Below are 11248 nucleotides of genomic sequence, written 5' to 3'. Positions count from 1 at the left end.
TTTTTTGAGTCTCACTCTGTTGCCTAGGCTAGAGTGCAGTGGCACAATCTTGGGTTCAAGCGATTCTCCTGCCTTAGCCCCCCGAGTAGCTGAGGTTACAGGTGCAGGCCATCACAACCGGCTAATTTTTATATTTTTAGTAGAGACGAGGTTTCACCATGTTGGCCAGGCTGGTCTCAAACTCCTGACCTCACGTAATCCGCCCACCTCGGCCTCCCAAAGTGCCAGGATTACAGGTCTGAGCCACCATGCCTGGCCTCCACTGGTTCTGGTTAGCTCTGCCTGGGCTGGGGGTGAGCGTTCCCCTTCACCAGGTGTTCACATCCCTGTGACATTCTTCCCCTGCCCGAAAAAACTGCCCCTAACTGTAACTTTCCACTACCCTACCCCAAACCTATAAAACCAGTTCCACTCCAACCACCCTTCACTGACTCTCTTTTCGGACTCAGCCCACTTGCACCCAAGTAAATAAACAGTCTTGTTGCTCACACTTAGCCTGTTCAGGGTGCCTCTTCAATTAGACGCGCACAGAACATTTGGTGCTGGTGACTCTTCAATTAGATGCGCGCAGAACATTTGGTGCCGAAAGCCCGGGATAGGGGATCTTCTCCGGGAGACCTACCCCCTATTCCCCTGAACTCTTCCTCGAAGAGACTCCTTCGACCTTGGGACTTCAGACCCATCCCTGCAAAATGATCCTGCCTACAGATCGATTAAGCTGCCTCAGTCTCTCTTCGTCTCTCTCTCTCTTTCTTTCAGACAAGGAACCTCCTTTTATCTGTTTTTCTGAAATCCAACGTTGGTCACAGCCATACAACCCAGGACTTCTACTGGGAACGCCCACTGAAGATCCTAGTGGTTGCTCTATTCTTTGTCTCTTTCTTTCCCATCCAATCTTCCCTGTTCTGTCATGGGCAACCTCCCGCCCTCCATCCCTCCTTCTTCCCCTCTGGCTTTTGTCCTCAAAAATCTCAAATCTCTTCAGCTTTCATCCAATCTAAAGCCTAAACGTTTATTTATTTTTTTTCTGTAACATGCCTGGCCCCAGTGTAAATTAGACAACGGCCCTCAGTGGCCAGAAAACGGCACTTTCGATTTTTCTATTTTGCGGGACTTAGACAATTTCTGTCACAAAATGGTCTAACAGCCCCAGGCACCCTATGTCCAGGCATTTTTTTTTTTTTTTTTTTTTTTTTTTTTTTTTTTGAGACAGATGAGACAGAGTCTCGCTCTGTCGCCCGGGCTGGAGTGCAGTGGCGCAATCTCGGCTCACTGCAAGCTCCGCCTCCCGGGTTCACGCCATTCTCCTGCCTCAGCCTCCGAGTAGCTGGGACTACAGACGCCCGCCACCGCGCCCGGCTAATTTTTTGTATTTTTTAGTAGAGACGGGGTTTCACCGTGGTCTCGATCTCCTGACCTCGTGATCCGCCCGCCTCGGCCTCCCAAAGTGCTGGGATTACAAGCGTGAGCCACCGCGCCCGGCCTCATTTTTTACAGTATGATCTCTCCCTAGCATCTGCCCCCAATGTGACCCGCCCCAAGTTTTCCTCATCTCCCTTCCGTCTACCCCTCCTTCTTCCATCCGCAATGCCGATTCCTCTTTTTCCGTTAATCCCTCTGATATTTCTCCCCGTCACCCACCCGAACTCGTTCTAATTCCCCCTCAGAACCTGATCCTTCTTCTACCCACAACCCACCCCCTTATGCCGCTCCCATCACCACCCCTCCTCACACCCTATCTGGCTTACAATTTGGCCCCGTGGCCCGTCCCCCTGCCCCCGCCCAGCAATTTCCCCTTTGAGAGGTGGCAGGAGCCGAAGGAATAGTCCAGGTTCATGTCCCTTTCTCCCTGTCAGACCGCTCCCAAATTACTCAACACCTAAGCTCTTTCCCGTCTGACCCCACCAACTGTATACAAGAATTCCGATACTTAACCCAGTGCTATAATCTTAACTGGAATGACTTAAATGTCATCCTCACCTCTACTTTCTCTCCTGAGGAGCGAGAGCGAGTTTGGACCCTAGCTCAGTCTTACGCTCATGACCATTGGTGTCTTGAGCCTGGCCTCCAAAAAGGTGCTAGGGAAGTACCCCGTGAAGACCCCCAATGGACCTACCAGGCAGGGGTCCAAGGCATAGCCAGGCGGGACTATATGATCTCTTGCCTAGTTCAAGGGCTTCAGAAGGCTGCATAGAAAGTCATCAATTATGACAAACCAAAAGAGGCCACTCAGAACAAATATGAAAATCCAGCTTAGTTTATGGCCCATCTAGCTGCCACCCTCAGGCAATATACAGCGCTAGACCCTGAAGGGCCAGAAGGCCGCCTTATTCTTTTTTTTTTGTTTCTTTTTTTTTCTTTTTTGAGATGGAGTCTTGCTCTGTCGCCCAGGCTGGAGTGCAGTGGCCTGATCTCTGCTCACTGCAAGCTCCGCCTCCTGGGTTCACACCATTCTCCTGCCTCAGCCTCCCGAGTAGCTGTGACTACAGGCGCCCGCCACCACACCCGGCTAATTTTTTGTATTTTTAGTAGAGACAGGGTTTCACCGTTTTGGCCAGGATGGTCTCGATCTCCTGACCTCGTGATCTGCCTGCCTTGGCCTCCCAGAGTGCTGGGATTACAGGCATGAGCCACTGCGCCCGGCAGCCGACTTATTCTTAACATGCATTCACCCAGTCAGCTTCTGACATTAGAAAGAAATTTCAAAAATTAGAGTCTGGCCCTCAAATCCCACAGCAGGATTTAATCAACCTCGCCTTCAAGGTGTTCAACAATAGGGAAGAGGCTGCCTGGCGGCAGCGTATTTCAAAACTACAAACACTTGCCTCTGCCGTAAGATAAACCCCAGCTGCACCGCCTACGTGCAAGAACCTCAAGGCATCCAAACTGCAGCCTCTAACCCCCCGCTCCAGGACCTTGCTCCAAATGTTGAAAACCTGGCCACTGGGCCAAGAAATGCCCGCAGCCTGGCATTCCTTCCAAGCCGTGCCCGGTCTGTGCGGGCCCTCACTGAAAGTCGGACTGTCCGACTCTCATCGCCACTGCCCCAGCTCCTGGAGCTCAAACCCGAAACTCCCCGACCAACTCCTTCCCAGATCTCCTCGGCTTGGCGGCTGAAGACTGACTCTGCCCGAACGTCTCGGAGGCCCCCTGGACCATCATGGACACCGAGTTTTGGGCAACTCTTACGGTGGAGGGTAAGTCCATCCCCTTAATCGATCCGGGGGCTCCCCACTCCACATTACCTTCTTCTCAAGGGCCTGCTTCCCTTGCCCCCATAACTGTTGTGGGTATTGACGGCCAAGCTTCTAAACCCCTTAAAACTCCCCAACTCTGGTGTCAAATCGGGCAACACTCCTTTAGGCATTCCTTCCTGGTTATCCCCACCTGCCCAGTCCCCTTATCAGGCTGAGATATTTTAACTAAATTACCTGCCTCCCTGACTATTCCTGGACTACAGCCACATCTCATAGCTACCCTTTTCTTTTATCCAATTCCAACCCTCCCTCGCAACCTCCCCTTTCATCTCCCTACCTCAACCTTAAAGTGTAGGATACTTCCGCTCCTTCCCTTGCAACTGTCCATTCACCCCTTATCATCCCATTAAAACCTAACCACCCTTATCCTGCTCAATGCCAATACCCCATCCCACAACAGGTATTAAGGGGCCTAAAGCCTGTTATTACCCATCTACTACAGCATGGCCTCTTAGTTCCTACCAATTCCCCTTACAACTCTCCCATCCTACCTGTTCAAAAACCAGATAAATCCTACAGACTAGTCCAAGACCTTTGCCTCATTAATCAGATTGTCCTCCCCTCCATCCTGTTCCTTCCTTGGCCAAAAATTGTTGGCTGTGCATTTCCCTCTCTTCCTCCTACTACACAGCTGTCCCTGCCCTACCAGCTGACTGGGCAACCTCCCCCATCTCCCTACACCTCCGAACCTCTTTCAGTGACCCCCACCTTTGCCCTCCCGAACAACTTCTTTACTTTCTAGACAAATTCAGTAAAAATTCTGCTGACGGCCGGGCGCGGTGGCTCACGCTTGTAATCCCAGCACTCTGGGAGGCCGAGGCAGGCGGATCACGAGGTCAGGAGATTGAGACCACGGTGAAACCCCGTCTCTACTAAAAATACAAAAAATTAGCCGGGCATGGTGGTGGGCGCCTGTAGTCCCAGCTACTCGGAGAGGCTGAGGCAGGAGAATGGCGTGAACCCGGGAGGCGGAGCTTGCAGTGAGCCGAGATCGTGCCACTGTACTCCAGCCTGGGCGACAGAGCAAGACTCCGTCTCAAAAAAAAAAAAAAATTCTGCTGACATGTTTTACCAACTAACTGCCGCTCTCCTCCGTACCAACCTAAAAAACCTGTCCACCTATATCAATTCCACACCCCCTGTTCTTGGACCCCTCACTACACAGACAACTATCCCCATTGCTGCCTCCTTATACGTCTCCCAATAATTACCTACTGGAATTCCCTTAGGGAGCCTCCGATCTTCCTTATGTTCCTTTACCCCTCCATGAAAACAGAACCTCTCCCTCTACACAACTACCTTACCAAACCCCACTACAACCTTTAGCAGCTGCTGCCCTTGCTGGATCTCTAGAGGCCTGGGTACAGGACCCCATTTCCAAAACACACTCTCACCTTTTTACTCTGCACTTCCAGTTTTGCCTGCCTCAAGGACTTTTTTCTCTGCGGCTTTTCCACCTACATGTGCCTCCCTGCCAATTGGACAGGCACCTGTACTCTAGTTTCTCTTACTTCCAAAATCCAGTTTGCAAATGGTAGCGAACAGCTGCCCGTTCCTCTCTTAACCTCAGCACAACAAAAAAGAGTCATTCTGTTAATTCCCCCGCTTGTAGGACTAGGAGTATCTGCCGCTTCAATCGGGACAGGAGCAGCAGGCTTTACAACTTCCATCACCACTTTTCTCAGTCTCTCCAATGACTTCTCCGCTAGCCTTACCGATACAGATCAAACACTGTCTGCCCTCCAAGCCCAGGTGGATTCCTTGGGTTTAGTTGTCCTCCACAATCGCTGAGGCCTCAATCTGCTTACTGCTGAAAAAGGAAGACTCTACCTATTCTTAAATGAAGAATGCTGCTTTTACTTAAATCAGTCTGGCCTCGTATATGATAACATCAAAAAATTTAAAGACAAAGCTCAAAAACTTGCAAATCAGGACCTACCTTGCCATTCTCTGGCCTAGCTTCATGGCTCCTCCCACTAACAGGCCCTTTCACACTCATTCTTCTCCTCCTCTTGACCAGACCTTGTCTTTGCAGGCTAATCTCTCAGTTTATACAAAATTGCATCTAAGCTATTACTAACCAATCAATACGGCAAATGCCCCTCCTAACAACCTCACAATATCACCCCCTACACCAAGATCTTTCTTCAGTTTAATCTCTCCAACTTTAGGTTCCCATGCTGCCCCTAACCCCACTTGAAGCAGCCCTGAGAAACATTACCCATCACCCCAAAACATCACCCATCACCCCTCCATACCATCCCGAAAATTTTCACCCCAACATCCCAACATTACACTACTCTTTCTCATTTTATTTCTTTCTCATTTTATTTTTCATTATTAAACATAAAAAGATAGGAATGTAAGGTCCTCTGAACAGGCTACACCATGGTCCAGCCATTGTGATCCCTGTGAGCCACACGTACAGGCCTCCTGGAGTCACAAAGCCTGGAGCAACAGGAGAACCACTAAAGAAGAAACAGCTAGTTCCTGCCTTAACTTATTAACCAACCTTGCAACAGTCCATCATTGTGATCTGCTCCTGCCCTGCCCTAACTAATCAATTGACCTTGTGACCTCCCCCCACCTCGTGACTATGCACCTTGTGACATTCTTCCCCTGCCTGAAGAAACCGCCCCTAACTGTAACTTTCCACTACCCTACCCCAAACCTATAAAACCAGTTCCGCTCCCACCACCCTTCGCTGACTCCCTTTTTGGACTCAGCCGAAAAGTGAGTAAACAGCCTTGTTGCTCACTCTTAGCCTGTTCAGGGTGTCTCTTCAATTAGATGTGTGCATAACACCAACTACTCAGGGGGCTGAGGTGGGAGGATCGCTTGAGCACAGGAGTGAAGGCTACAGTGAACAGTAATCCTGCCACTGCACTCTGGCCTGGGCGAGAGTGAGATTGTGTCCCAAAAATTAAAAAAGAAAGAAAGAAAGAAAAAGATAGAAAGAAAGAAAAAGAAAAAACGAAGGCAACCAGGGTGGTGGCTTACTCTTGTAATCCCAGCATTTTGGCAGGCCAAAGCAGGAGGACTGATTGAGCCCAGGAGTTTGAGACCAGCCTGGGCAACACAGTGAGACCCCATCTCTATAACAGAAAGAAAGAAAGAAAGAAAGAAGAGAAAAAGAAAGAGAAGAGAGAAAAAGAGGAGAAAGAAAAAGAACGAACGAACGAATGAAAAGGAGAAAGAAAGAAGGAAAGAAAGAAAGAAAAAGAAAAGGAAGGAAGAAAGAAAGAAGAAAGAAGAAAGAGAAAGAAAGAAAGAAAGAAAGAAAGAAAGAAAGAAAGAAAGAAAGAAAGAAAGAAAAAGTGGCACTAAAAAGGTAAAGGATCCTGTCCCAAATTGCACAGCTAAGAAACTGTAGCACAGGGAGGTTGAGTGTCTTGCTCAGGGTCACACAGCAAGTTTAGTGATGGAAGCTGAGTTCGTGAACCCGGATGGTAAAGGGAGCCCAAGAAAAGTAGGGGGTAGACCTAGCTCCACCCAGGTCCACCTGAGCTGCAGACAGTGGCCTGGGACAGACCGGCTGCTCGTGCGCAAGTCCACATGACCTCTCGTACTTGGACACCAGAGGGCGCAAGCGAGCCTCCGGCCAGGCGGGCAGCTGCGCTCGGCCCCTCCCTCAGGAATGCCAGTGCTGGAGGGAGGGGACCTTGGCCGCCCGCCCAGAGCAGCTGCGCCTGCCGTTCAGATTCCGCCCGCCTTCCCCTCCCTGGGATCGGGAGTTTGCACCGAGAAGGCGCGGGCGGGAGGGGTGGACTTGCAGGGATGTGTCCTTGCAGAGATGCAGCCTCTGGTTTTACTCCCTCCTCCAGGGCTTTGAGCTCAGAGCGTCCCAGGCAAGGCCGGGCAGGACCCAGGAGACCAAGGAATATGGCTGCCATCAACATAACTATTAAGGGCTCTAATTTATTAGACACTGACTACATTCCAGCCCTTAATATGACTTTCTCCCTGGCAAGTTCCATTTCACAGATGAAGAAACTGAGGGTCAGAGAAGTACCCTGTCTTGTCCAGGTAGGAGATGTCAGGAGCTTCTCAGGGTGGACTGTACTGCCAGGATGTGCCAGCTTGGTTGACTCCTTGAGTCATTTTTTGGTTTCCACAATGCTGGTGATGTGGGTTAGAGCAAATAGACAACAGTCCCCTGCCCATGGAGCTGACATTTTAGTGGGTGGAGACAAGCAAGAAACAGTGGTATATGCCTGCCGGGCGTGGTGGCTCATGTCTGTAATCCCAGCACTTTGAGAGGCTGAGGTGGGAGGATCACTTGAGCCCAGGAATTCAAAAGCAGCCTGCTCAATAAAGCAAGACCCCTGTTTCTATTATTTTTTTTTAGAAAGAAAAAAAGAGAAGGAAGGAAGGGAGGAAGGAAGGGAGGGAGGGAGGGAGAAAGGAAGGAAGAAAGGAAGGAAAAAAAAAGAGAGAACCATGTCAGATCATGGGAAATAAAACACGTAAGAAAATAAAGGGACAGTGGGCTTTCTTGAGGTGATCCTGGAGGACCTCTTGGAGGAGGTGGTATTTGAGGGTATTTGAGCACATGAAGGAAATGAGGAAGGGAACCTTGTGGATATTTGGGAAAAGCATTCTATGTAGAGGGAACAGCAAGTGCAAAGGTATTGAGGTTGGAGTGTTTAAGAAACAGCAAGTAGGCCAGGCATGGTGGCTCACACCAGTAATACCAGCACTTTAGGAGGCAAAAGCCTAAGGATCACTTGAGTCCAGGAGTTTGAGGTTGCAGTGAACTGTGATCATGCCACTGCACACCAGCCTGGGTGACAGAGAGAGACCCTGTCTCTAAAAAGAGATAAAGAAAGACAGACAGACGAAACGGCACAGCAAAGAAGTCAGTGTTGCTGGAATGAGTGGGTGATGGTGAAAAAGTAGGAGATAATTTGAGACAAATATTCAGTGGTCAGATGATGCAGTTTTGATCTGAGTCTAAATAAGAGGGGAAGCATGCCGGACGTCATGGCTCACACCTGTAATCCCAGTACTTTGAGAGGCCGAGGTGGAAGGATTGCTTGAGACCAGGAGTTCAAGACCAGCCTGGGCAACATAGTGAGACTCCCCCCGCCTACAAAAAATTTTTAAAAAGTTAGCTAGGCATGGTGGGACGCACCTGTGGTCCCAGCTACTCAGAAGGCTGAGGTGGGAGGATCTCTTGAGCCTAGCACGTTGAGGCTGAGTGATTGCACCACTGTACTTCAATCTGAATGACAGAGCAAGACCTTGTCTCAAAAAAAAAAAAAAAGTCTAAATAAGAGGAGAAACCACTGCAGAGGTTTGAAAAGAGGATTGACATTGTCTTTGTGTGTGTGTGTGTGGTTTTTTTTTTTTTTTTTTTTTTTTGAGACGGAGTCTCACTCTGTCGTCCAGGCTGGAGTGCAGTGGTGCAATCTCGGCTCGCTGCATTGGTGTGATCTCGGCTCACTGCAAGCTCCGCCTCCCAGGTTCATGCCATTCTCCTGCCTCAGCCTCCCAAGTAGCTGGGACTACAGGCACCCGCCACCATGCCTGGCTAATTTTTTGTACTTTTAGTAGACACGGGGTTTCACCGTGTTAGCCAGGATGGTCTCGATCTCCTGACATCGTGATCTGCCCGCCTCAGCCTCCCAAAGTGCTGAGATTACAGGCGTGAGCCACCGCATCCGGCCTGTCTTTGTGTTTTAACAGAATCAGTCTGTGTATGTCCTTTCTTATTTTATTTATTTATTTATTTATTTATTTATTTATTTATTTATTTGAGACAGGGTCTGTCTCTGTCAGCAGGCTGAAGTGCAGTGGTGCGATCCTATCTTACTGCAGCCTCCAACTCCTGGATGCAAGAGATCCTCCCACTTCAACCTCCTGAGTAGCTGAGACTACAGGGACATGCCACCACACCAGGCTAATTTTTTTAATATTTTGTAGAGATGGGGTTTTGCTATGCTGCCCACGCTGGTCTCAAAATCCTGGACTCAAGTGATTCTCTTGCCTCCACCTCCCAGTGTTGAGATTACATGCGTGAGCCACTGTGCTATCAGTATGTTCTTTGTTTCTGTGTCTTGAAATTTAAAAGTAAAATAATAATAATGGCCAGGTATGGTGGCTCACGCCTGTAATCCCAGGACTTTGGGAGGCCGAGACAGGCAGATCACCTGAGGTCGGGAGTTTGAGACCAGCCTGACCAACATGGAGAGACCCCATCTCTACTAAAAATACAAAAATTAGCCGGATGTGGTGGCGCATGCCTGTAATCCCAGATACTCGGGAGGCTGAGGCAGGGGAATCACTTGAACTCGGGAGGCGGAGGTTGTGCTGAGCCGAGACTGCACCATTGTTGCACTCCAGCCTGGGCAACAAGAATGAAACTTCGTCTCAAATAATAGTAATAATAATAATTCCACAACATAAAAATAAGGCCAAATACCCTTAACAGATAAGTTAAAAAAGAAAAAAAAAAAAAACGCAAACTGGGAATGAAAGGGTCTGTACTTCACGTCAGAGACTCTTTAATTTCCTCAATATATAAAGTTTCCAGAAATGAATAATAAAAACATCAACAATCCAACAGAAAATAAATTGGGCAAAGGTGTGATCAGAATGCCCACTAAAAATGAAACACGAAAGGTTCTTTAACATTTGAAAAGATATTTAGCTTCTCTTATTATAAGAGAAGTACAATTTAAAACCACACCAAGATACCAATTTCTACCCATTAGATTTACATAAATTCAGAAGACAGATAACACGGTGTGTGCCAAAGGTATTGCCAAGCAAGGAGGCTAATATATGGACATTGGTCCACCAGGATGGACAATAATTTGATAATGTTCAGAAAAATTACAAATGCATAGATACTTTGGCCAAATAATCTCATGACAGAAACTCTTGCACATGTGTGAGATGATATGAGGTTTGTCATTGCTGCCATTTATGTAATAGCAAACATTTGGAGAGAATCCAGAGATCTATTAGTAGAGAAAAGAGTTGCATAAATTATTGTTTATCTACACAATAGAATAAACTCCAGATCTGCAAAGAATGAGGATGTCTGCCTGGGCCGATATGGAAAACCCTCCAGGCAGGCGCAGTGGCTCACGCCTGTAATCCCAGCACTTTGGGAGGCCAAGGAGGTTGAATCAGTCAGGAGTTTGAGACCAGCCTGGCTAACACGGTGAAACCCTGTTTCTACTAAAAATACAAAAATTAGCCGGGCATGGTGGCACACGCCTGTAGTCCCAGCTACTCAGGAGGCTGAGGCGGGAGAATCACTCGAACCCGGGAGGCAGAGGTTGCGGTAAGCCAAGATTGTGCCACTGCATTCCAGCCTGGGCGACAGAGCAAGACCCCGTCTCAAAAAAGAAAAAAAAGGGCCGGGCGCGGTGGCTCACGCTTGTAATCCCAGCACTTTGGGAGGCCGAGGCAGGCGGATCACGAGGTCAGGAGATCGAGACCACGGTGAAACCCCGTCTCTACTAAAAATACAAAAAAATTAGCCGGGCGTGGTGGCGAGCGCCTGTACTCCCAGCTACTCAGAGAGGCTGAGGCAGGAGAATGGCGTGAACCCGGGAGGCGGAGCTTGCAGTGAGCCGAGATTGCGCCCCTGCACTCCAGCCTGGGCGACAGAGTGAGACTCTGTCTCGAAAAAAAAAAAAAAAAAAAAATTTACCATTTTTGGCTGGGCGCAGTGGCTCATGCCTATAATCCCAGCACTTTGGGAGGCCAAGGCGGGAGGATCATCTGAGGTCAAGAGTTTGAGACCAACCTGGCCAACATGGAAAAAACCCATCTCTGCTAAAAATACAAAAATTAGCCAGGTGTGGTGGCGAGTGCCTGTAATCCCAGCTACTCAGGAGGGTGAGGCAGAAGAATCGCTAGAACCCAGGAGGCAGAGGTTGCAGTGAGCCGAGATTGTGCCACTGCACTCTAGCCTGGGTGACAGCGAGACTCTGTCTCAAAAAAAAAAAAAAATTACCATTTTAACCATTTATAAC

This window comes from Symphalangus syndactylus, chromosome 13, assembly GCF_028878055.3.
Source record: "Symphalangus syndactylus isolate Jambi chromosome 13, NHGRI_mSymSyn1-v2.1_pri, whole genome shotgun sequence".
Lineage (NCBI taxonomy): Eukaryota > Metazoa > Chordata > Mammalia > Primates > Hylobatidae > Symphalangus > Symphalangus syndactylus.
This window is presented reverse-complemented; position numbering follows the sequence as displayed.